Source organism: Protopterus annectens, chromosome 3.part0, assembly GCF_019279795.1.
Source record: "Protopterus annectens isolate FY-2018-M chromosome 3.part0, PAN1.0, whole genome shotgun sequence".
Classification (NCBI taxonomy): domain Eukaryota; kingdom Metazoa; phylum Chordata; order Ceratodontiformes; family Protopteridae; genus Protopterus; species Protopterus annectens.
Window position 1 is genome coordinate 1,292,682,582 of NC_056731.1, and position 27,987 is coordinate 1,292,710,568.

Below are 27,987 nucleotides of genomic sequence, written 5' to 3' on the forward strand. Positions count from 1 at the left end.
AAAACCCATCACTCATCAGACCGCTCTATTCAGTCGCTTACTGTCTGCTCAGAGGTGACCTGTGCCTGACATACAAGGCCATGTCCAACCCGAATTAATGAACATGCTTCACCTCAAAAATCTAAATCCATCAGAACTACAAAGGCAAGACTTAAACCTCAACAACCACAACATGGGGGACATGACAGAGGGACAGATCAGAGACAGAGAGATGAGACTCTCTATGGAACAAAATCATGTGAGGCAGAGCAGAGCCCTGGCCTTGTGTTCAAGAAATCTTGACCAATGTATGGGAGATGTAGGTATACCCTAGGGATAGGATGTGTCACTGTCACTGCAGAGGCACAGCAAAATAATGGGCATAGTATCCTTCAAACTAAAGGGGTGGCGAAAGCCACAAAACTCTGGGCTAGGCTTATAAATACCCTAGGGCAGATAGCCTAGTATGAACCTATGAACCTATGAACCTATGAAATGCAAGAGATGGCTGTATGCCAACCTCTGTGTCCTATAGAACCTCTACACCCCAACTGTGCCTCAGTTTGACCACCATCATCATCAGAGTCTGCTGATACTCTGACATCACTTGGCACAGGGCCCACACTCCCACTGTCATGATCACCTGTGATCAAAAGCAAGAAACACAGGAATACATTAATACCTGCACTACTAATAATGCAATATATGCTAACAAACTAACATTGCTGCTACTATTACAGACAGTACAGCAGTAATACACACAACAGGCCTGAGATCAAAATCACACACTACAATATTTCTTTAAATTGCCCAGCAGAACTGACATAAATATATTGGGCTTACCATCTGCAGAAGACATATTGTGCTGTAGTTCAGATGATCCTGGTACAAGTTAAGCAAGAGGTAAGGGCAACATCATCATAATTAACAGTAACACAGGGGGTAATACATCCCCTTTATATGTACATTAACTCTACTTTCAATAGGAACCTAAGCTTATAACTATAGCAATCTTCATTCCTCCCAAAAAAAGCATGTGATCCAGAATTAACTTATCAATTTCAACTATTTTACTATACAGCAGTATTTGACTGTTCAGATAACAAGATCTACCTGGAAGATCCTCTTAGTATGTGCTTGCTGTCTCAGAATGTGTTGTGCCCACATCCCTGACATGCTGTACTGCACTCTCATTGGGAGCTGTCTGGATCTCTGCTATTGGCCAGGAACTGTTCATTGGGGGGTTAGTGGCAATTCCCTAGCAAGCTGTCTCCTGGTAATCATTTCATCATGGCCCACTGCAGCTGTTCACCTTCATGCATATGTGATCAGGTCAGTGGCCCTATGGCACACCTGTTCATATGTTCTGTTATGGTTGCCCATGACACTGACATCCTGAACAATCTGCTGCCATATTTGTATCCCATGTGCCATATGTCCCCATCTTCTTTCCAGGAGAAAAGCACCATGTTGCCTAAACCCATCAACAATTACTTGTGTTTTGGCATCGGTGAAGGAGGGGGGTCTCCAAAGATTGACACATCTGAGTGACATACTAAAGATAAAAGAGGTATAATACATACAAAGCATCACATAACTACAAAATAACTATTTCCAGATAAAACTGAAAAGGTAGCCAGTCATTATTACCCACTGGAGAAACATAAAACAGTCTAGAGATGTGAAATGCTAATAACAGGCAGGATGCAAAACAAGGAGAGTAACAATAGAAACATATCCTTGTTTGTACCATAGCCATAACTCACATGTGCTCCTCCCTGAAAAGAACACCCCATTCTTGTTTGTACCATAGCAGTAACTCACCTGTGCTCCTCCCCGAAAAGAACACTCCATTCTTGTTTGTACCATAGCAGTAACTCACCTGTGCTCCTCCCCGAAAAGAACACTCCATTCTTGTTTGTGCCATAGCAGTAATTCACCTGTGCTTCTCCACGAAAAGAACACTCCATTCTTGTTTGTACCATAGCAGTAACTCACATGTGCTCCTCCCCGAAAAGAACACTCCATTCTTGTTTGTACCATAGCAGTAACTCACCTGTGCTTCTCCCCGAAAAGAACACTCCATTCTTGTTTGTGCCATAGCAGTAACTCATCTTTGCTCCTACCATGCTCCTACCCCCCACAAAAGACAGGCAAATGACAGATTTTGCTAACAAAACATCTTTGAAATCCTAAAAGTGCTATCAAAGGACCTATCCCTGAAACACATGTACATATTTATCACACAGCATTCCATTTTCATGTATTGGCAATCGTGTGTCCTCTGAAATGGCATGGATTGACAAACATGCCCATGCCATCAGTACACTTCTAACTAGTACATACAGATACAAGCGTAAAAGCCTTTGCTTCAAATTATTCTTAAATACATTCCAGCATATGCAGTATGTAGGTGACAAAATGGAAGCATACCTGCTGAAGTTCAGTAGTCCTCTGTATAGATATATCCTGAAGAAAAAGCATTTCTGCAGTATTCCAAACATATACAATTTTTCTCAACATCAGTTTGGCTAGGTACATGGTTGCCTTTTTATATGGTGTAGATTATTAATGGATTGCATCTGTCTTTGTCTGTGTTTCATAGATGCTAATTACAGCATAAGCAACTGAACTGCATGCATATCAACCAATCCAACACAGTGGAGCTATTCAATAAGCTGTAAAGCATCCATGTAGACTCCATGCTGGTTTTTGCTGTGGAATTCAAAACCTTTGGAGTACAGACATGGAAAGTCTACCCAGACAGAATGTTAGTGGCTGCTGCTGCTTTAATTCATTGATACGTGCTACAGGCTGAAGCCAATGCTGCTGCTGCCAATAGGCCTAGGCCAAGGAGAAGAGTTTACAGGGCCCATTTAATATTTAATATTTCACAACCTACAAGATGTGGAAATTGTAGAGAGCTACAGGGTAGACAGGGACACACTACAGGAACTCTGCAATCTCTCTCACCTTCAATTCAGAACCAGAGACAACCGATGGGAACCCATGCTAGTGGAAACCAAGGTATGTGTAGCTCATAGAATCATAGCTACAGGTACCTTTCAGAGATGAAAAGCGAATGTGTTGGGGGTGTCACAGGCATCAGCATCCAGGATCCTTCACCAATTCCTGGATGCTATGCTCCAACATGCCAGTGAGCACTGTTATTTTCCCCATAATTCTGAGGAGAGGGCCAGAAATATGCAACAGTTCTACCAAGTAGTACACTGCCCTGAAGTACTGGGTGCCATAGATTTCACTCATGTAGAAATTACAGCACCACCTGGGGAAGAGGATAGGATCTAAATTAACAGAAAGGGATATCACTCTATCAACTGCCAAGTCATGTGTAATGTAAAGGGAATCATCTTGAACGTGCATTCTGGTAACCCTGGCAGTTACCACAACTCACATATTTGGCAGACCTCCAAACGGTACCAGATGTTTGCTAGGGGGGACATCCCACACGGTTGTTTATTGAGGGATGTAAGCTATGCACTGGAACAGTGGCTGATAACACCATTAGAAAGTAAGCAGGCATCAGGCATTAAAGATTCACACAGTCATACCTCTCCAATGTATAGATTATCACTGCATGCCTTCAGTTTTGCACCATATATTTGTACTGGAAATCATTAAAAAGAGAAGTTAAAAAGTAATGATACACATTGAAGTTTCTGACTTCATAGCCCTCACAATATCAAACAGGCAGGATGCAAAACAAGGAGAGTAACAACAGCAACATACCCTTTTCGTGCCATAACAGTAACTCACCTTTGCTCCTCCACAAAAGAACAATCCATTCTTGTTTGTGCCATAACAGTAAGTCAGCTTTGTTCCTCCCCTCTAAAGAACAGTGTACCCTTGCATGTGCCATAACAGTAACTCATCTTAGCTCACCCCTCAAAAATATCAGTCTGTGCTCATTTTGCCATTCATCCTGCCATCCAGTTGTTGGCAATTGCATATCATATTATTCCCAGTTAATATCCTCACACATTTTACACAGTGCAAGTCTCAGGGTACTGGTCAGATAACGGATGAATGACCAAGAACCATAGAAAGTTAGAGCTGTATATTTGCAAACAATAATCATAACAGGTTGTGTGATCACTAAGTGCTCTACATACAAATATAATAAATATAACAAATGTACAAATAGTTTATGGTTTGATATCAGTGTATATTGTGTTGCAGTTGTCTGTGTGAATGACTTCAGCTCTTTGCTACAAAGCTGTTTGTGTGGTAAACAGGGATAAGGCAGCTATCCTGTTTTCCAAAGGTGCATTAGAGTTAGATTTGAAATCCAGGCCTATGTAGAAATATCTCATGTGTACTAACATTTTCTACTGTATATGTCGTAGATTGCTTTTCCTCATTTCAATTCTTTCTCCATTTTTGGCCACTGTTTGCACAATGCACCATTTAGCACAAATACAAGAAATATAGAAAAAAACAATGTCAGGTTTGGCTGTGCTTATATAATTTGCATGAAGCATGGGCAAACTGGACAACTGGACCATTCAGAAAGTAGACAGCCAAAAATAGAAACCAGACACTTTCAATTAATGCCACCAGGCATTGCTCAAACCCAGTAAGCAGCTTTGCGCTATGGCTATCAGCAAGTCCTTGATAATGATTACAGTAAAATAGAGGATGTCATACAACTAGTTCTGTGGCAGCAGGTATAAGTAGAGGGCTGGAGTACAAATGGTCTTGGGTTCTACTACAAGGTGTACAACTTTTTTTTCACTGTTGTAACATTGCAGTTTATAGCAATTTACCCTTACATGAACAGCTGTCATTTCAACTCTCTTTTGGCAACAGGTATAAGTGTAGGACTGTCATACACATGGTCCTGAGTTCAAGTAGAACATATTCCATATACATTTATTGTTTTTCCACTTCCCATTATAGTCACTGTAACTTATAACACTTCACATAGTGTAGATGACAAGTATGCATGTACTAATCTGTAGCTCAAACCAAGACTACAATATTAGACTGTAGTCAGAGGTGGTTCAAATACCACACTTCCCAAGTATACAATACCATTAATTCTGCAATTATATTTATATTACATTAAAGCCTCTTTCTCAGTGGCAAAAATTACCAGCTGTAAAGTGTAATCTATATAATTCATAGGTTCATAGGTTCATACTAGGCTATCTGCCCTAGGGCATTTATAAGCCTAGCCAGAGTATGTTTGGCTTTCACCACCCATTTTAAAATAATTTTGCTATGCCCTTTTTCGAGGTTAGTATACTGTGCCTCTGTCTAACAGTGACACAGAAGTGATACCCGGGGTAAACCTACTATCTCCCATCCACTCATCAATATTCCTCTTGAAGAGAGTCAATGAGGGAATCTGCCTAACCTGGACTGGGATTTTATGCAGAATCCTTTACAAAAGCATTCTATGGACACCTACAGGAATGCATGGAGCATGCTGTCCCAAATAAAACCAAGACTCACTCCTCCAAAGGCAGAAGACCTGTCTGGTGGACCCCGGCCATAAATAAGCTATACAACAGAAGGAGAAAGCTACTACATGACAGAGCAAAATCCCAAAAAGGGAAGGTGTCACTGATCAGTAATAGCAAGAAACTACGATCCCTCATAAAATCATCTAAGGTCAGCTTCGAAAGAAAAATTGCACAAGACACTAAAGATAATCACAAGGCCTTCTTTAGTTATGTCAGAAACCTGGGAGGCAACTCCCAGATATGCTCTGAGTTAGTGCAAAATGACAAAAAATACACTGAACCCACAGACATTGCCAACATCCTGGCAGAAAGGTTCAGTGCAAATTTCTCCCCCCCTTCCCCCCAAAAGAGAAAATGTCTATCCCAACAGAGTGTAGCCTTCCTGAGATCACAGATGCACAGGTGAGAGCTGCCCTATCCAAAGCAAAAAACACAACATCAATGGGACCAGACGGTGTCCCTGGCTGCGTCTTACATGAGCTCCAAGAAGAACTAAACCCTCATATAAAGTCACTATTCAATCTCAGCCTTACTACAGGATATGTTCCCAAGGAATGGCGTACAGCAACAGTGGTCCCACTCCACAAAGGTGGTGCCACAACAGACCCCAGAAACTATCGCCCTATAAGCCTGACTAGCCTGGTCTGCAAAGCTATGGAGCGTATCATCATGGAAATCATAAACAAAGACATTGGGAACCTCCAGACACTGGATCATACCCAATTCGGCTTTGTTAAGGGCAGATCTTGCCTCTTGAACCTGGTCAACTTCTTTGAAACAGTTACCAAAGCCATAGATGAAGGGAAGGTAGTCCACACAGCCTACCTGGACCTCGCAAAAGCCTTCGACACAATACCCCATTCGGGCATCATAAATAAGCTCACCAGCTTAAATATCAACCCCTATGTCACAAGATGGGTTGCAAACTGGCTCAGGGATAGAACCCACATGGTCAGAATAGCAGGTGCCATGTCAGACTCTAAACCAGTTACAAGTGGTGTCCTACAAGGCTCAGTCCTGGGACCTCTCTTGTTCGGTATATATTCCTCCGAGGTACAGGCTAACAAGGGTGGACTATGGCTGACCAAGTTCGCGGATGACTGCAAACTGGGTGCTGTAATCGACTCTCTGACTGACACAAGCATCCTCCAAAAGGGTCTCACAGAGACGGATAACTGGTGCCAGAGCCATGGCCTAAAGCTAAATGCCAAAAAGTGCATAGTCATCCCCTTTGGGAAAAACAAAGTGCCCACAAATTACCACATAGGTGGTAATCCATTAAGTACGGAATAAGTAATTAGGGACTTGGGGACCCAAGTAGATAGCAATCTCTCCTTTGACAATCACGTTGCCAAAGTGGTTAGAAAGACCTTCTATATATCCCACCTTATCATGAAAGGGTTCACATCTAGATCAAGAGAGGTCATTGTGCCCCTGTACTCATCACTTATCAGGCCCATAATTGAGTACAATGCCCCGTGTGAGATGTACCTTACCCGACACCTTCAGCAACTGGAAAGACCCCAAAAGTATCTCACCATGAGGATCAAGGGGCTCAAACAGATGCCCTATGCAGTTCAGCTAAAGAAACTCCAGCTCTACTCAGTTGAGTACCGCCTACTCAGAGGCGATCTGTGTCTGATGTATAAAGCCATGTCCAACCCAGAATTAATGGACATGCTTCACCTCAGGAAATCCAAATCCCTTAGAGCTACATGCTCCAGGGACTTGAACCTCAGCACAGAAATAAATAGGACATGCTGAAGGGACAGATTCATATCCCAGAGGCTCCCCTCACTCTTGAACAAAATCCCAATCCATGTTAGGCAGAGCCCCTCACTGAGAAATCTTGACGAGTGGATGGGAGATCGTAAGTTTACCCCTGGGATCTCTTCTGTGTCCCTGCTTGACAGAGGTACAGTAAACTAACCTTAAAAGGGCTACCTTCTGTGACCTACTATACAGAGGCACAGTCAACTAATCTAAAAGGGTGGCGAAAGCCAAACACACTCTGGTTAGGCTTATAAATGCCCTAGGGCAGATAGCCTAGTATCAGCCTATGAACCTATGAACCTACTAGAGCTAAACTGGCTTGAACTCCCTAACCAGCTTGCCTTTATTCAGCTATCCACCTTGCACAACCTTATTTTCAAGTCTACTGTCTGCCCTGCACTAGCCAGTCTAGTCACACCTTACACACCAAATCAATCACTATGATGAGAAGACAAAAATCTCTTAGCTATCTCAAAACCCAGTGGAAAACCAGGTCACTCTGTATTCTTACACTGTCTCTATACCATGGAATTCACTACTTTTAGCTATCAGGTCTATGCCTGGCCTAACCCATTTCAAAACCTCTTTAAAAAAATAATCTCAAAAATACATGGCTCTGCTCCTGCATAAAGCCTGCCTAATGCACAGCTCTTTCCCCATCTTCCACACTAGACTCATCCTCCTCTTCTGTCACATTTCACTGCCTTACAGTCTGCAAGGCCTAAAGCACTCCTAACTCCATCTCTCTTTCTATACCATATCCTTAAGTTACTGCTCAAGTTGTAATGTCTCTATTCTTAACTTTCTCACTATCTTTCTGCATTACTAACTTTCTGGCTGTAATTTTGCTAACTGGTACCCACATCCTATTTTTTCATATACTAAAACAGTTAATGTCATACAGTGCACTACCAACATACTACTTTTGGACACTACTCAAAGGCTGTGTATGTGATGAGAGTGACTATTACTATCTATGTTTTAACTCTATAGAATTGTCTAGCTGTGTAATCTTGTAACAAAGTTTTTTCAACTTATTTTTGTTTAGTATTTCTAATGTCATTTGTATTGTATTGGATTATACTGTATTTGTTCTGTAGGTGGAGCTTCTCTCTCCAAGCTTCTGCTGAAAACGTGTTCTGTAGACCCAGTCATACCACTCCGGTAAAGAAATGTCAAATGAATAAATAAATAAATAAAGAACTGTCCAAGACTAAATGAAGTCATGTAATCCTGACAACCATGTAAATACACTAGTAGCAGCCAGATCCATCTTGACCGAACGCAGCCTTAACTTGAATGCAAACTCAAGCAAAGTATTACAATAACAGTTCTTCAGACCACACTATCTCCTCCTCTGGCTACTGCAAAACAAATTTATCAAACTCAGATAGTGTGCTACTATACACTTTCTTGGTGTACTCTGCCCAAGACTGCTGCACCAACTGTTTCGTTACTTCAGCCCAATCTGCTACACCTCATCCAGCAACACCCTTGGCTCACCTACTGCCTCCAGAGCTAACTTCTGAAACCTGGAAAGCTGAAAGCAAGACAGAATATCAGGAATCCCATTACTAGCACCTGCTACATGTGCATCTATGAAAGAAAATTAAGCAGCAAGCTCTGTAAAATAAACTTATGCAATACTAATAACAACAATTTTGACATTGCTGTCTTAACCTGTGAAACTCACACTACTGCATTATTGTCCAAATGAAAATAACCCTCCTTCCCCCTCAACCACACCTGCCAAACTACAGATGCTGTCCCAATTGGCATTAACTCAAAAAATGCTACATCCTTACAATCTGATGGCCACCAAGCCCCAGACCATTCATTGCAAAAAATGCTCCCATCCCACTACCCCCTGCCACATCTGTAAAGAATTGCAACTCCCCTTGACTAACGCAATCCATCCACCAAAATGGGACAACCATTAATCTGATCCAGAGAGGACAACAATTCCATATCAGTTTGCACCAATGTATTAATCCTTACCCAATGATGTTTACTTTTTCCCCTTTTTAACAACAAGACCATGGACCTACAGCACATACACCCCAGGTGAACTGCCCTATGTGCAAAACGGAGAAGCTCTAAAAGCTCTGTGACATCCCTTATCCACACTTTCGCATTGCACTTCACCTATTGAATCTTCTATTCAAACATGTTATCTTCTGAACCTGCAAACAAAACAACCCACATAATGCATCTACTAACAAACCCAAAATCTTAAGGCTTGGTGGGGCCTTCCAACTTCTGCATAGCCAACAGGAAACCCAAATCCTCACAAATCTCCAGAAACTCTTGCTTCACCTCCAGTGATACTTCAAACCATTCCCCTACATTTAAGAAATCATCTCGATAATGTACCACCTTCTGAGTGCCTACCCGCTGCTGCTAAATAATGGAGTGCAGTGCAAAATTTCTTAAAAGTGGCACAAGCTACTGAGCATCCCATCGGCATAGCCTTGTCAAAGTAGAACTTGTACCCAGCCACCATGTCTTACAATGACCACTCATCCTCCCATACTGGAAGTAAATGAAATGCAGTTTCAGTATTCACCTTCACCAACCATGGATCCTGAAACCCTTAAATAACCCACACTGCATCATCCAAAGATGCATAATTCAGCTTGGTGTCCTCTATCAAAATAAAATCATTAGCAGAACTTCCTTCAGAATGCAACACTAAATCTGAACCCTTTCCCCAACTATACTCACATAAAGCCTCTAAGCCCCACCTCACACCTATCTCCCAACTCCCCTTATTAAATTAACCCTTCTTTGATGAAGGATCTATATAAACTCCTTCCTTTCCATCCTAGTCTTAATTTCTTCCCCTCCCTACTCCCATCCCCATTCCCTTTCCACCACCCTAACCGCCTACCTATCATTTCTGCATAAACTTTAAAACACTGATGATGTCTCTGGACAAACTGTTTATAATTTATTGTTTATAACTGGTTATCAGCAAGCTGACAATTAATTGTTGATATAAAGTGACATTTGTAATATGCAAAATTATATGCCTTTAGTAGAAAAATCAAAGCTATCTGTATAACAAAGCATATAATGGTACAAAATATGGACCATTAAGGTATCCCAGTAAGATATGCTATTACATAGGTGCACTGGCTAGGAAAAGCAAATAGTGGTGTTCTGCAGAGTCTGTGTTGTACGCAGGCATCTCTTATACAGCAGAGACAATAATTACAAAGAAGTCCAATCTGAATTAAAGTATAATAGTAAATTGCTTTAGCTTATACATGAACATAATTAGGAAGGAAAGATGTTGAATGACAATGTGGAAAATGCTCACATGTTGAGGGATGTTATAGTAAGAGAAAATAAACCATATTGTGCTTAGTTTTTATATTATTATGTGGAGTAAACAGACAATGATGAGACTGCAACAAAATAGGGGACAATCTTAGAAGAAAGATGTTTCAAATAATAATCTAGCATATAAGTGCAGCCATGGAGTTTGCCAACTTCATGGTCAGTATCTGTGGATGAGTTTGGAGACATTAAGGATAATACAGCATGAACTGGAAGAAAAAATGTTAACAGAAGGTTGGTACACTTGCATTGGCTAGCCAAAGCCAGATAGATGGTGTTTGATACTACAGAGCAAATATTGATGAATGGGATCAAGTAATGTGGTCTATACTTTGATATAAAGCCTTTATTTGTTATCTACACTGGTACACAGTGATTCAGTATTATCAGAGGAGGAACTCTGCAATATTGCATGTCATATTTCTTCATTTGGAGTCAACATTTCTCACAAATGAGTCCCTTTGGGTTTTTTAATTTCTGTTATAGATAGTTACTTTGAAGCTTACCACACAAGCTCATTAAAATATTAGTTTCATCAACACTGACCATTTCATTCTAAAATAAGATTAATATATTGCATTTGATTAATATGGGAAACATGAAAAGTATGTTCAAATAAGCTGTTTTATTCTGAGTTTTGATAGACTATATTGCAAGAAAACTTCTCATGCCACAAAGTATTAGTTCTGTGCTGAAACAGTTTGATCAGCTATAAGAATTTTCATCTGTCTCATAATATTGTTGCATTGTGACATGTCTGTATTTTCTTTGTAGTTTCTCAGAGGCCAAGGATTTCTGAAGTGAGTACTTAAAGCAATTACTTCAAATTATTTTTCAGTCTTTGAAATGGTCTTCAAAGTGTTCCTAAAATATTTGCTTTGTACACATAGATTATTTTATTTGCAAATCAGATTTCACTGATGAGACTAAAAACTGATGAAAGGTGCCTGGGCTTCCTGCTACACTTTGACTTTACATAAACCACACTGGTAAAACATCTGGCGATGTACGATATTAGCTATGTCCTGAAATGTTCTGTATTAATACAGTAATCTTCACATCTGACATAGTGCTTTGTCTTGTAAGATGTTTGTTGTTGGTTTGTTTAGGAATTTTTTGTGGTCAACGTTTCACATTTACCTGTCCTTAACGTGAACGTTTTGCAATGTTTTTCTTTGTTGATCCAGGATAGAAATTTACTTTGACAATGTCTTAAATCCACTAGTGTAGTAATAAACACAGTCTACTTCTTTGTCATTGTAATCAATTTTCATATGCTTATAAGGCCATACAAAGGACAATGTATGTGTGTGTGTGTGTGTGTGTGTGTGTGTGTGTGTGTGTGTGTGTGTGTGTGTATATGTATATATATATATATATATATATATAGATATATATATATATATATATATATATATATATATATATATATATATATATATATATATATATATATATATATATATACCTATATATGGATCCCTTTCTGAACCTCAAAATCCCATCTGATCAAAATTCATTTTCGCAAGACAAAAATCACGAAACCTTGAATACTCGAACAACAAATTTTTCTCAGGGTAAGTAAACATTTGTCCAGCATACCCTTTTCGCCATTATAGTGTGATCTTTGAGTTGGTATATATAGTTGGGGGGTGTGGGGGCTGCAGCCCCCCACATTGGGGGGAGTGTGTGTGTTCACATTTGCTGGTGCATGTTTTATTTTCGCTAAACTTGAATGAGAAAAGAAATACTGCAGGATATCACTTGTGAGCTGAAATGACATGAACTGCTAAATGAATATGTGTACGCCCCACAATATGTTGTATTGTGAAGTGTTGGATCTACTTCATACCATCAAAATTCCACATTGTCAAATCTCACATCATAGAGATGAAATCAACTAAAACCCATTTCAGCAAAAGACTGAAAAATTGAATATATTCCCAGGACAAGTAATCACTAATACCAGAAGTCATGAAAACAAAATTGCATCATCCCCGACCCACACAGGTGGGGGGCTACACCCCACACAGCCCCATACCCCCCTAACTAAGTATACCAACTCTGAGATTGCACTACAGTTGGGAAATGGGCAAAGTTCACTTTTTGACCAACAAGTTACTTACCCTGGGAATACTTTTGATGATCCAGTCTTTTGTGGAAGTGGATTTTGATCGATTTCTTCTCAATGATATGAGATTCAATAATGTGGGATTTTGATATTTTCAGGTAGACCCAAAGTGTTATAGTAATTTTTTACAGAACTTCTCTTAAACTGGGGTATTATTAATGCCTGTTCACAAAGTGTGTAAATAGCCATGAGCTTATGCCAGTAAGCAGTAGTTTTCCGGGACAATATAGAGATATGAGGGGAGATTACTTGGTGCTTCTACATACCTGGACACTTTTTATGTAGGGGTCGATTGGGTGAATGTTTCATTTCGGTGCTTGTGCATAACTGGACTTTAGGGTCGCTTGGTGCATACTTAATTTTATTGCTTCTGGACACATGGACATATTACTGAAGGGGTTTCTTGTGGAAATGTTTCATCTTAGTGCTTGTGGATCCTTGGACATATTAATGAAAGGGTCGCTTGGGTGAATGTTTCATTTCAGTGCTTGTGCTTATCTGGACATATTACTTAAGGGACAGCTTGGAGAAATAATCAATAATTAATTTGAGTGTCACAGAACTGCTTGTGCATACATGATCAGACTGCTGAACTGATCACTATACAAAATAACTTATTGTGTCATTTTAGTGCTGGTGCACACTTAAGACAAACTAATGAAATGGTTTTTGGGGGAAATAATTAATTTTTGTGTCAGGGAAGTGCTTGTGCATACTTGGACAATCTACTGAAGGGATGGTTGGGGCAAATTCTTGGACTGCAACTCCAATATCAAAGGTGAAGCACTGCATTAAACATGGGATGTGCATACGTACAAATGTCAGACTATAAATTGCAAAAACAGGTCATTAGCATACTACACTTTACATTTCTTAATTGCATGTAATTATTTTGAAGGCTTTTGCATTACCGTAAATGACATCTGTGAATATCACCTTTGCTATGCTCATTCATAAGCATCAGGAATACCCCAATCACATTTGCGCTAGCAATTATGAATAACATTCATAGTGCTTGTACAAGAAAGTAGAGAATTACATATGAACTGTAACATGAAGAATGCAATTTTAAGAAATAGTAAGTGAAAATCGATAAAGTGGAAGAATATATAAATACAACATTATAAGTAAGTTATTTAAAGTTTTCTAGGAAAACCAGTGTCATCACACATTAAGCAGGTAACCAAGATCCAACTTTGTGCTACGTCTTTTACAGTTATATGAAGCGATCAGATGTTACTGTGTCGGGGTGTAAAACCTAAAAAATACATTAATAGTACTCAAAGAATGTGGAGTCTACACCCCAGGAAGTGTGTTAATTTAGCAATAACACACATACTGGAAGGCATTATTGTGCTTACAGGAAGAGTTATTTATTTTTATTATTACTATATAATTATTTTTTATATTTTTGATGTGAAATAGTTCCTGTGTCTAATGGTTTAAACTTGCTGTAGTATATTTAATTGTTTTGGAGGAAGTATTTTATATCCAAAATATAAGTAATGTAAGTATATAATGTCCACAGACACACACACACACACACACACACACACACACACACACACACACACACACACACACACACACACACACACACACACACACACTGCACTTACATACACTTTGCTGAGTGAATGAGTGAACATATCTTCAAATGTCTAGTTGTGAAGAAATGAAAGAAAATCAGTTATCGAGGGCAAGGCATTGCATTTCTTCCACTCCTCTTACTGTACCTGATTTTATAGCATACTGCTGCTCTATCCATGGGTGATTAAAGTCAGAAGTCAGTCAATAATGCCAGATAGTCGGTTCCAGATCAGTGTGCAAGTTCTCAGTAGTAACATGCAATAACTGTCAATGTATTTGCTTAATTAATCTGCACCAGTCACCATCTTCCCCTTTGTCTGGATGACTTGTTTAGAGCTCTGACTTGGTGGCATCAAAGTACTCACATTTTCCACATACAGATGTAATCCTAGTGCTTGAATAATCCCAGTATGAACCATACCATTACTGCACTATTAGGGTTATCTTTCTTCAGGCTCACTGACAAGGAAATCAACATTAAATGTCTCCATTATGACTTCTACATTTGGTATACCTAGCTTGTGCTACCACAGATAGGTTTTCTGAGGTGTTTCTTGTTTGGGAATGTGTCTGGTAAGGAGCTGCACACATGCATCTTTGTTGTGGGTGTGGGTGGTGCATGAGGTGAGCTGTGAATTTTGGCAAAATGCTCATTGCCATATGTACTGACTGCTGTGTGAAACACCATGCAATCAATGTTTGAAGTACAGTCACTTCTGTCACATGTTGTGTTTGTGTGGCATAGGAGTAGAGGGGTGGGTACACATTCCACATGTCATCAGCAGTCATTGATAGTGCCATTAGCAATACAGTCATGCTTGTGTGTATGTCACAGCATGCCATCTTTAGGTAGTGTGTCATGACAGATGGTGAAATGTAACATGTCACTTGTATGCAGGTCCCCTAAGGTAACACAGCACCTGGCAGTGTGCCATATAATGCTTTCTCAGACATATGGACCTTGGATTGACCATAATCCAGTCAATAGACATGGTCACAATACCATACATACAAATGTGATACTCTGCAAGTCCTAAAAAGTTAGGGTCGTGCTGCCACACCCTTGGGGTTGAAGGCCTGGTACAGAGTGTTTGTAGGCAAACCTTGCAGTAAAGATGTGGATGTCTGTGCATGCACAGAGGACTAGTTCAACTTTGCTGACATTATGCTGCCCTTGCAAGCATTCAATGCCTGTCAAGCAACCACACAGCAAACTGCCTGTTGCGTGACATGATGTGGGAACACAGACATGTATTCCGAGTATATAACTGTACAATATGACATACCTAGGACATGTGGCAGGTGGACACACTTTGTGCAAAGGTGGCCAATCCTCTGCAGTAGGCCTCACAGTAATGTCATGCAGATATCCACCATTACTCTGTGGAAGGGCAAGTTGCATGAAGTGCTGTGAAATTGTTACCTAAGACTGGATCACTATTGATGTGCTGCTTGTGTCAGCAAGCCTGGACATCTATGTCACTGGACATTTCACATTATATTGTGATGCTGTAGCTTTACTCCTAATCATCATCTGGTCAATTCCCTACTGATGTACCACCAGCCCTGGTAGAGAAGGCATACTACATGCAAAAGACAACTGATTGCTCAGGTTCCTAATCAAGGCATCTACCTGGAAGAAGGTATGTGAAGCCTACAGAGCCTTTCATGCTGTAGGACAACCATGTGGATGAACACACAGGCTGTGTCCTGCAACTCATCATGAGCTCTGTAGTAATATTTTGCATGTGATGACATAAAAATTTTTGGAGCATGTATCCCATGAGAGAGTGGTTGTTGTGAGACCAGCAGTAGTAGTAGACAGAGACCAGCACTTCAGGGGATTCCCCTGATTTCCACATTCTTTACAAGGTAATTGTGTCCTTGCAGTGCACACCACTTGAGTAGTGTCCAATTGCAGAATACCTGTGTAAAACCTGCCACCATACCTTTCCAGGGTATACATATTATGCTTCCCTCCATTGTTTGTCTGTGCTCTGTACAGACACCTTGGATGACTCTTTTCTTGGAACATGATGGAAGTAACTGCAGTGCTTAGTTGCACAGAGGACAACTAGCATGTAGTGCCAAGCAGTGTCCCCAGATCTCTCAGTCATCTGATATGTAAAGCCATGAAAGGCGTTAACATGGATATGATCAGTGTCAATATCATACACCTACCAACACTGGACCAAACACAGTCTGTTTTGCTCAAGAGAAGATCATGCCTACCTACCCTAACTGGTGGACCTCATTGAGTTTTACAGTATGTAATAGATGACAGGAATATGACTCACTCCAACTACCATGGCCTGACAAGGTGTTTGACAATATTAGGCCAGCAGGCCTTTCTGGAAACTGAGTAGGTTATTTACAGAGTGGTATGTCAACTGATGGATAGCCAAGTGTTTGATAGTCAAAATCTGGGAAGATAGCATTGGTTAGACCTACACTACAGTGATGCCAGTCAACAGCGAACTTCCCTCAGATATCATTAATAGAGTACCCCTTGTAGCCATTCTCTTCTCTGCAGTCATGGCCACTGTCATTGACCTCTGACTGACTACATTAGTAGGTTATTGCATATTAGGAGCTGTCACTGAATTCTACAAAGAACCAACAGTTATCCAGGATGGCCAGAGACACACAGTCAGTTGTTGCCAGAGCCCTTGATAAATACTAAATGCCAAGGACCACACAATACTTTCCATTTGGAAGTCATCCACCCCTGGAAAATATAGTAGTGTCTGCACATCACACACAGTTGAACCAATACCCATGGACTTATGGACACAGACAGTAAAGTAGGCTTCGACTTTAAGTGGTCGGTAAGATGTGGGGATCCATGCAGTTTTATACAACCTTTACAGAAAGGTGTGGCATGTAAATTCCAGACTGTCTTGTCATGCCATATTTTGCACTCATCATACCTATCACTGTGTGCAATGGCACCTTTGCTATGTCACTACACAGTCATATCTTACAACTGTAGCAGCCACACAGGTTCCATGGTAAACCAAATCACATTGCAGATAACATGTCCGATGCAGTCCATGTCAAGTGCATACATGTGTAGTCTGTCTCCTAGATGCTTTGGAGGAGATGTGTATGTCTGCCATACAGGGAGCTGTCAGATCCCAGTGTGTAACTCCTGCTTATCCAAGACAAAACTAACACATGTATTACCTGTTCTGCACACCTACACCACCACTGTGGCATAAATAGTACAAACTGGAGGGACAGATATGTAATACAGACACTAAACCCTATATGTAACAGGCTCCTCATGCATGTGAAGCATATCAGTTGTAACACACATCATGTGCAAGTTACACAATGGAATGCAGAGCAAGACAATTATAACTGGTGTAGAACAAAAGTCTGTAATGGACACAGGAAATCTGTAGATGGGTGATCTCCTTCATCACAGCTTGTGCATGTACTTGGTCCAGAAATTCTGGTGGCACTTATCAAGAGTATCAGACCATGTCATAGATGAGGGCTGCATGATTAGGCTACATGACATCATTCTCCTTGTTAGCCTTTTATACACATATATCCTTATGGAGCCATGCACCTATACTGCTGTACCTTGTTGGAGTCATATGTCTTGTTAGCCAAAGTTCCATCCTGTGCTGTGACACCTATGGGTTTATTGCTGTTGTGTATCCATAGGTGTCCCCTACAGACTCCTGCAACTGAACCTTAAACAGGTCCATGGCACACCTTTCATTGTGTATGTATATAGCCATTACAACATCATACAACATAAGGTATGCAAAATTCTGTGGCTTACTCATTACAAATGTCAGCATGCAGTATCTGTCAGTAACCAGTACAAGTGGCATGGCAAAGTAATGCTGCATTACACAATTACATGTTCATTTATATAGTCACCCTGTGCATCAGACACATAGCTTCATTTCCCTGCATCAATGACGAGGATGACAGGGATGTGGCACAGATATCATCACTTGCACAGGGTGTTGTGTGGGGTTGCAGGAGGCCTAGGCTGACCCAATAGGTTGAAAGCAATTGTGTGAGTCAGGAAGGGAAGCAGGCAAGATGGACCATGAATACATGGCGTGTGTGTCTGTAGGTGACCTGATTTTGACAATGCTGAGTGAGTGTGTGTGTGAACACAGTCAAACTCAGTGCTAGCCCTGCATGTGTGTATGTTGGACAGCTGTAAACCATGCATGGTAGAGCTAGCAGTTCACCATCTCCACCCCAAACAGAAGAACTGCCTCTGACAGGAGTTGCACTGGAACCTCCATGCGCAAGGTCAGAAGTGGTGCTAGTACCTGAAGGTGACTGCTGTCTACTGGGACCATGTCCTCCACAGGAATGCCCAGGACCATGAGCCCATGACTTGCAATATCTTGGTGTGGACAGCACATTCTCCTCTGGAGCACTGAATGTACTGCCACTACAGGAGCTTGATTGAGCATGGCCACATGGACTCTCAGCAGACGTAGTTGCTGACCTACATCCACGGGTACAGCGCTTGACTACAGCCAGACATTCCATCACAGACAATATGCATTTCAAGAAAGATATTCTGCAATCTGTCTCAAACCACCTTCTTTCCACTACATTAGTGAACCGATCCAGGGTATCACCAATTCAGCAGAGGCAGTCATGGATGTCAGACTGTGCTGCATCCATAACCTTGAACATTCATCTGGAGTTCCTTTCAGAATGTGTTTGTGCCTCCATGATGTCCCAAAACATACCCCAAGTGATCCATGATGACACCTAAGACAGGTGGTGGAAGAACAGTAGGCCCCCTATGAGCACCCCTCTCAATATGCCTGTGTGGAACCTCAGCAGCTCTCTGGCTATGGCCAGTGTCTACATTCACTGGAGCCATAGTTGCCACACTTTCATGTCCAATGTCCCCACCCTCTGACTGTCCAATATCTGTGGCCTGTAAGGATTGAGTATGTGTAGGCATACTGACAGTGTGTGATGATAATGAGGACAAAAGAGGGATTAAACCTCTGGGACAGATTCAGCCCCTGAAACCCCCACCTGTGCCTCACTTTGGCCACCATCATCATCAGAGTCTGACACTGACATCAGGTTGTATAGGGGACAGAGACCAACAACCCCCCCCCCCCAGTCACCTGTGTTCAGAAAGGGAAAAGCAGTACATTAATACTTGCACTATTATACTATGCAGTACTATGTTGCAATATATGTAAAGCTGTATACACGATTGTCACTATTACAGACCTGTTCAACCCCAACCTCGTTTATGTCCTGACATGAGGACATTACTTTTCCCACAAACATCTGTAGTTACTTGTAAATAAAAGCTCTTTACATTGCAATCTCATCAGCAACAATGAGATACACTGTTAGCATTTGTGAAGGCCCTGCACAGCTGACACATGTGGCAATTTGTAATGTCCTGACAATACTGTCACATCTATCAGTGTTGTCACACCTACAAGGCATAGGTATGACTCTCAAGTGTGTACAGTCAAAAAATATCTGTGCAGTTGGCAATCATGCTGACAGTACAGCAATCCAGCCATCAGGCCTGGGATGACATTTTAGGGAATACATTACAGTAAATCTACATCTGTAACAAAACAGTGCTGTGATTACCAGGAGCAGGGCCACAGTCTTGTCCGATTCCTGAGGGACCTGTGGAAAGTTGAGGGAGATGTAATGTAAACATCACCACATGTTGCACTATAAGAGGGTAATACATCTGTATATCTCACATTTACAGTAGTTACTTTGTTAATTGATATGTTGATCACAATCTGAGCATGAGATTCAAACTGCAGTTAAACTCCCCCCATCCAAAAGAGCAAACACCTGACACCCATGTAAATGTGTCTACACCCTGACACACTGAATGCTACAGTAATCCAGTGCTGATCAAACAAAGCCTACCTGGATGCTCCTCTGCCATGGAAACTGTGGCACCCACATCCATGATATATGCTGTGATGGATGCCTGGGAGCTGTTGTGTGTTCCTAGGTTTGCCAGGAATTCCTCCATGGCTGAGAGTGTTTGTTCTGCTGCAGGACCTCAACTGGTGACACTACGATCCCTGGCCACATCTACTGCTCTTCTGCATGCAGCATTAATTATATCTGTGGCACAGTGTTGAACCTGCTCATATGTCCTGTTTTGGTGACTTATGGTGTTCACATCATGGACAAAGTCAGGCCACAATACTGCCCGCCGTTCCCTGTTGTGCCGCCCACTGCACAGTAGGAGGTCATGGTGTTGATGGACGCCTTCCAGGATAATATCATTCTCATCATCTGTAAAAGGGGCTCATTGTCTGGAATACATGTTTCCTGAAAGATAACAAAATGGCAACACATGTCAGGATCACATAAGTGGAAGTACACTATGTAGAGATGCAGCAAGAGCAGAATGGCTGTCAGTATCCACTGCTTGATCACACCTGTCATATTCCACATTGTGCAAACATACTAACCATGTGGATAAAACCCAGATACTAGCAATACTCAGCTATTCCCATGTGTGCCATGACAAATACTACTGTATGATCCACACCCAACACAGGAGTCCCTTGTAGTGTGTCCCCTAGGGGCAGCCCCCTGATAATATGTGAAAACAACAGTGCCAAACAAGTAACAGTGTGGTTTTACAGCCACTATACAGGGACATTTCCATGAGACCAGTGTGTCAGATTGATAAAAAACATTTCTCCCTTGATGTACTGTACATCCTCTGTATGTGTAACAAATCTGTTGATCAACGACATGTCATCATTACAGTTCTAAGAAAGGCTTAAAGCTGTAATCTACATTCCCCATTCACACATTTGTGAAATTTTGTAAACAAAAAGGTTTCATACCTGGTATAGTACAATACTCCTCTGTTGATATGTATAGATATATACACTGTTACTGTCTGAAGAAAGTCTCATACAGACTGGTTACTATAGCCAGCTGTTTGCCTTTTTAACATGGTTCTCATTAGCAGGTGATTCAAACTTAAAATAATTCAGTGCACTTCACATGAGCAATGAATGCAAAAGCAGTGTCTTTAGTAATTTGGGTGTTGTGATCTCTGATATGTTACCCAAAACATTGTGGTGTGTGTCATCTCTGACAAGTGTGTCATAGGTTCGCCATCACTGATATAAGGCCTTCATGAAGATTAGAAGCCCTTTCTGATATGATGCTTTGGAAATTCCTGGAGTCAAGATACTACTTCATTGCTGAGAGTATGTCTGTAGCAGCTACTTTTACATGCAGATGTGTGTGCCATAGGCTGCAGCTGATGCTGCAGGCAGTAAGCATAGGCAGAGGTTGTGATCACTTTGGAGGACAAGAAGCTGTAAGTGTAACTGTGGGAGCTGAGTCTGCCTTATTGTAAAGGTAGGGCCAGAGTGAGGGTACTTATTCAACTGCAAATTAAGGCATGCGTTTAAGGTAAGTATGTTAGGCAATGGTATCACTAACAGAGTACTAGGCAACATGTTTGCTGTATCCTTGAGCAACATAAGGGGTAATTATACCATTATATCAATTATTTGGTCAACTGTCAGGCCATGTTTTACATTATTATGGTAGTCATGTGGAACTTGTGTGCTTTCAGTTCTTGTTACTAGCAGGAACTCCATATGTGTATGTTAGTTGTGCAGCTGCGCTAATCTGTAATATCATTATGAAATTATTGTGTGGTGTACCTCTGATATTAGTGGGTCTCATTTGCATCTCCTAAGTTAAAATCCTCTGTGAATGGAAATTAATGCATGACCTGACACTTTATGTAGTTATAGTGTTGCTATAAGGATATGTCAAGTGTGTTCCTATCTGCAGGGCTGTGACTCCCATCAGTGATAAGCAGGCATTTCATTTGAAATGCATTGTGTGGATAAAGAGTGCATGACTCAGTCATTTATTGATGGCTTCAAAATAATGTAATTTAAATGCTGCACACCACCAGATTTGAACCCAGGATTATGTGTGGCAAAAGTTACTGTTTGTAAAACATTTAGTAGATTGAACTACGGAGACACTGTTACACCATGTTTTTTTGTGGCAGTATAAGTGCACACATACAGTCTGTGACATACCTTCCTTATATCCATTATTATGTGCCTGGCTTTACAGGGATGCATGTCTCCACCAGAGTCCCAGTTGAACAGGAAATTTGCCATTAATGTTGTAGCAGGTGTACCTGTACATGCTGCCTTTAAAAGTGTCCATTTACCTGTTATTACAGACCTCAGTTACTTCCATTTGTATTTGTCTGGCTTTCTAGTGGTGTACTCCTCTACCAGACTGGAAATTACACTCCCAGTTTTTTCATTACCTTTTCAGCAAGTTTGCATGCTGAAGCATGATGCACAGCTGTGCTTACACATGCTTAATTACAGTGACTTGCAATTACTATGGTTTGATAAAACCACCTGTGTTAATTAACAGCTGTGTGGCATGGCAGGTTAATGCAGTGGTCTGCAGATGCGATGGTCTTGACTTTGAAATAGGCGACTGGTGTTTATTTTGTATGTGTTTATTATCATTTAAAACACATATATCAATATAGCTCCATTTAGCTGATCTTAGCGATGCTGCTCATTGGGCCGCCACATGCAGCATCACACAAAAGAATCTTTAAAGAAAAGAAAAATGGAGAGCTAGGACAATGGTGAAATGGGATACAAGCAAGGAGAAAACAGTGAAAGGCAGGTGGATATGTGCAGGAAAGGTGTAGGGAAGAACCTCAGCTATCCATTTCTTGTACGACAACAACTGTACACTTTGACAGAATTTGTGCATGAATTTGGACTGTCACTCCCAGAGAGAGGGTGAGGGCAACATAACTGCATTGTCAAGCCATTTGGACCACATTACATGTGTTGAGTGGACACATGTGAAATGGAGAGCTATGTATGGGACGATTTTTCTTTTTGGACACGTGCCCATTTTTTTAAGGTGATCAATGTAATGGAAAGAGATATAGGTATGTGTGGGGGAGGTAAGTTGGGAAGGTAAGGAAGCTTTTGAAAACAGACAAGACAGATAAGACATCAGACAGGTGTGGTGTGTTACACAAGAAGAGTGAACACCTTGGATGGGGAGGGTGTTGTGGAATCCCAGTCTCAAGTACCTCCACAAGGTAGCAGCGTGACTCAAGTCTCCACCCATGGGAATGTCACCACTGGTCTTTCACTGCTCTGGGGTGGTAGTAGAGGAGGCCCCACCAGGGTGGCCAGCATGGTCTCCATCTGGCGCAGCCAGTGTCCAAAACTACATTACACAATCCTGCAAACCAAACCTGGCAGTTCATCGTGGATGACAACACCCCTCCACTACCACTCCCAGAGAGGGGATGAGCCCCATCCTGAGGGGCAGAACTACCTGGTGCTGCAGGTAGTGCAGGGGGAGCAGAGGGGGCACCACCAGGCTGGATCGTAGATGTTCTGGGTCCAGGTGCTACGGCTGGAGGAGGCAAGGTAGGTGGATCACCTGAAACCAGCCTACCTTGACGCACTCTAGTAAATTAGGTAAAAAGATAAGTTAATGTTAGTAATAACCAAACCAATGTTAGTATTAACATAATGGAACATAATATCGACTAATCCAAATACATATTAAGGTATATTATGTGGAACACAACATTAAATAACATAACATTCAGTATGTTAACAGCAAACCAGAATGAAATAACCCATAACACCAACAAAACAGTTATTTTAACAGAATATATTAATGTTAAATCATAATAATCAACAACATTAACAAATTAAAGAAAATAAGGGGTGGTGGAGAGAGAAAAGCATAACATCAGTGAAGTTGCAGATGATATTAGTACACGGACTGCTAACACATACTTCTACAGGTGTGCAGTGTCAGTTGTGAGTACAGTGACTCAATTTCTTCTATAGATGATGTAGCACATACTTACCTCTTAAGCTATTATGGGACAATGTGGGCCAAGCACTAACAAATGCAGGTACACAACTACATGGAACTGTTTCACATAATGTACACATACATAACTACCAAGGTGTTCTGTGAAAGGATTTGCACATAAAATGCATTCCAGGTATTCATTTGTCTAACAGTCACGTACCAGACAATTTGGGCAGTTGTCATTACATTAAGAAAAATTGTGACACTTGAGAGGTATGTTTATGTACATTAAGTAGACTAGACAGCCATCATGTCTTAGCTGGCAGGCATGGGAGTAGAACCCAAAAGCTGTGACTGCAGGGGACATGTGAACATTATGTAATAATTGACTGCAGTGATATTAGAACAGACATGCAATGGATACAGAACTACTGGACGTATTTCAACATAATTTTATGAAACCACAATCCTGCTTTACACTTTACTATTATTGTTCCTTAGAATCTGTGAAGTGCACACAAGATGTCTGCCAAGAATGAGTGCTACCTTACTTGTATACCTTGTTCCTGGAGTGGGAGGAACAGAGAATATTATGTGAGTGATAGTGGGCTGCAGACAGCTCTGAACTATACTGTGGGTTGTGCAGTACATTTATCAGGCAATTACTTTTGCGTCCTTTATTTATTTATTTCAGTTTTACAGTTGACTGCAGCAACATCATTCTTGATAAGCTAATTATTTGTTTTCAGTAAGTACTTCTTGATTTGTTTCTAACTTCAGAATATCTGCCTAAACCCTTCATCCTTAAATTTTTAGGGTCTACATATCAGTATTCAGCAATGCCCTGTATAGACTCATTAACCTTGAGTGACACTTTTCCTGTAAAAGCACAATTCAAATTTCTCCAATACCTAGTTGCACAAGGAAAACTAGTTTTCAGTGGCAAGCACTGTCCCCATAGTTGCAAACTGGATACTCCTGACAGTAACTTGACATTCTCACTCCAACTGTCTAAGCAATAAAAAAGGGTCTGTTGCCATGGATACGAACTATCCTACTGTCTCCATTACTGGCTTGGTGGATATGGGCATCCTGAGGCAATGCAGAAATTGCCTAATGTTTACTGACAACCAGTTAATTCTCAAACAAACTGATATGTTATGTGACAGATGAATTTACACAATGTAACTGGAAGCAAAGCTCTCACATAAAAGCAGTCCTAATGTCAATAACATTGTATACACACTGCAGATATATCGATTCACATATCCTGAGGCACTATGTAACCTTCCTAAACCACAAAGACCTCCAAGATGAAGTACACATAACAAATACCCTCAGCAGCCCCAAATGCACTCTTTCAAAACAACACCCACATCAACACATAGAGCTACATCCCATGGAGCCTCTACCTATAAGCCCATAAGGCAAGCCATCACACAATCCAACATTCTAATCATTGGAGACTTCATAGTGAGATACACTGATGTCCCTCTCTCCAGGCTAAGGAGAAAGTCACGTTCAGTTGCTTATCAGGGCTAGGATCTGCCACATTATGCAGGCACTCAGGTCAATGGACCTCAATTACCAATATGACTCAGTCATAGTCCATGTGAGAGTAAATGACCTGAGACGTACCTCCCTAGACTATATGCAGAGAGACAACATGGAGCTCTTAGAATATGTGTCTTAGACTGGTATAAGCATAGCAATAAGCAGCATTTTACCTTCTCCATGGATGATGCCACAATACAAACAACAGATGACTGACTTTAATAATTGGCTTAGTTTCTAGTGTCATTTTAAGGGGGTGCAATATTTGTCAGTATGGAAGGAGATGGTCAACAGATCATGCTGCTTTGCCAGGAATGGGCTGCAGCTCTCCACTCTAGGCTTTTAAATATTAGCCAAAACATTGTCTTCCCCCATATTGCTTTTTTTAGGCAATACCAAACTGAAAGTACTTTTGACATAGCAAATTAAAACCAAGAAAATGTAAAGGTATTACTGCTCAATGCTAGGAGTCAAAACAAAAAATTCCACTCCCTAAAAGATCTCTTTACCCTATAGAATGCTGACATCTGTAGGTTCACTGAGACATGGTTTAAAGTCACAGAGAGCACACCAACAGTACTATGTTATAATGCCTTCCACACATTTAGTCCAGCTACTTCACAGGCAGGGACAAAAGGTGGAGGTACATCAAAGATAAATATACTTCAAGCCTGGTCAAACAGAACAATACACTTGAGTTGCTCCATGTTGAAATCACCATAGGCAAAATCCAATACCACTTCCTTGCAAGCTATAGGTCACCCTCTATGACCCAGGAAACCCATACAATGTATTTAAATGTATTTTAAACACTAAACATCCAACCCAATACCATATTCATGAATGACTTTAATTATCCCACTATTAAGTGAGAATTCTATATGACACCAAACGTGCTTGCACAGAGATTCCTGGATTCTGTAAACACAAACTCCCTGGCCAGATAGTCAATACACCAACCAGGGGTACAACCATATTGGATCTGGTCCTCACTAATATGGGAGAACGCTGCACACCCCTTACTGTAATGCCTTCCCTGGTAAGGTAAGACCACAAAATGGTCTCCTTTGATGTAAAAATAAAACTTGGACCCCTGGCTAAACCTGGAATATTCAGTAACTATTCTAAGGCTAACCTCCTGCTATTAAGTGAGAACCTGGCAAAATTGCAAGCCCCCATAAACCATGAGAACACTGATGCCTATGCAGAATTGTTCACAGATACCCTGTGCAAGCATGTTAATAGCTCCATACAGGCAGTTGTAAACACCAGGAAGAAGTACAGAACTAACTAGAAAAACAAGCCACCCTGGGTGAATCACAAAATCAATAGGCTGTATAACAGAAGAAGAAAACATGGCAACAATTAGGAGGTGCAGCACTCAGCAGGATAAAAGCAGTCTTATCAAACTTAACAAACAACTCAGAGGACAAATAAAGTCTAGCAAAGACAAATCTATTGTTCTATTGTTTACCAAAAATACATAAAAGTTTAGTATCACCCCCTGGAAGACATATTGTTTCGGGATGTAATTATTTTTTGCACAATATAGGGCTTTTTCTACATAGCTTTCTGCTGCCTACAGTTAAAGCTTTACCTTCATATATTTGTGATGTTTTTGATTTTATGAACAAAATCAAGGATGTTGAGTGGAATGAGAGTATGTACTGGTTAACCCTTGACGTTAAGAGCTTATATACAAACATAAGCCATGAATTTGGCATGGAGGCCTTAAGATTCTTTTTGGGTGATTATCCAGCCACAGAATATATTAGAGAACTTATTTATTTTTGTTTAACACATCATTTTTTTGAGTTTAATAATAGTTTTTATAGACAAAAAAAAGGTATGGCCATGGGGGCAGCTTTTTCCCCCATGTATGCGAATCTGGCCATGGGCCTTTTTGAGTCTGAATATTTGTATAGAAATTCCTTTTTTTGTAAATATGTTGTCAGGTGTTATAGGTTTATTGATGACCTAATTTTTCTTGTCCAAGATGGTGAGGTTTTTGTTGATAGTTTTATTTCAGAATTACATAATAATAGATTTTTGTTAGAATTTGATGGTTTTAAAATGGGTGTGAATGTTCCTTTTTTGGATGTTGTGTTAAACATTAAGGATGGTAATAGATTGGAAACATCTGTTAATAGAACATTTGATAAAGGTACTCATTATATACATGGGATGAGTTGTCATACCCCTCATACATTAGAAGCTTTACCATATGGTGAAATGTTGCGGGTGTCTAGATTATGCAATGTTGAATCT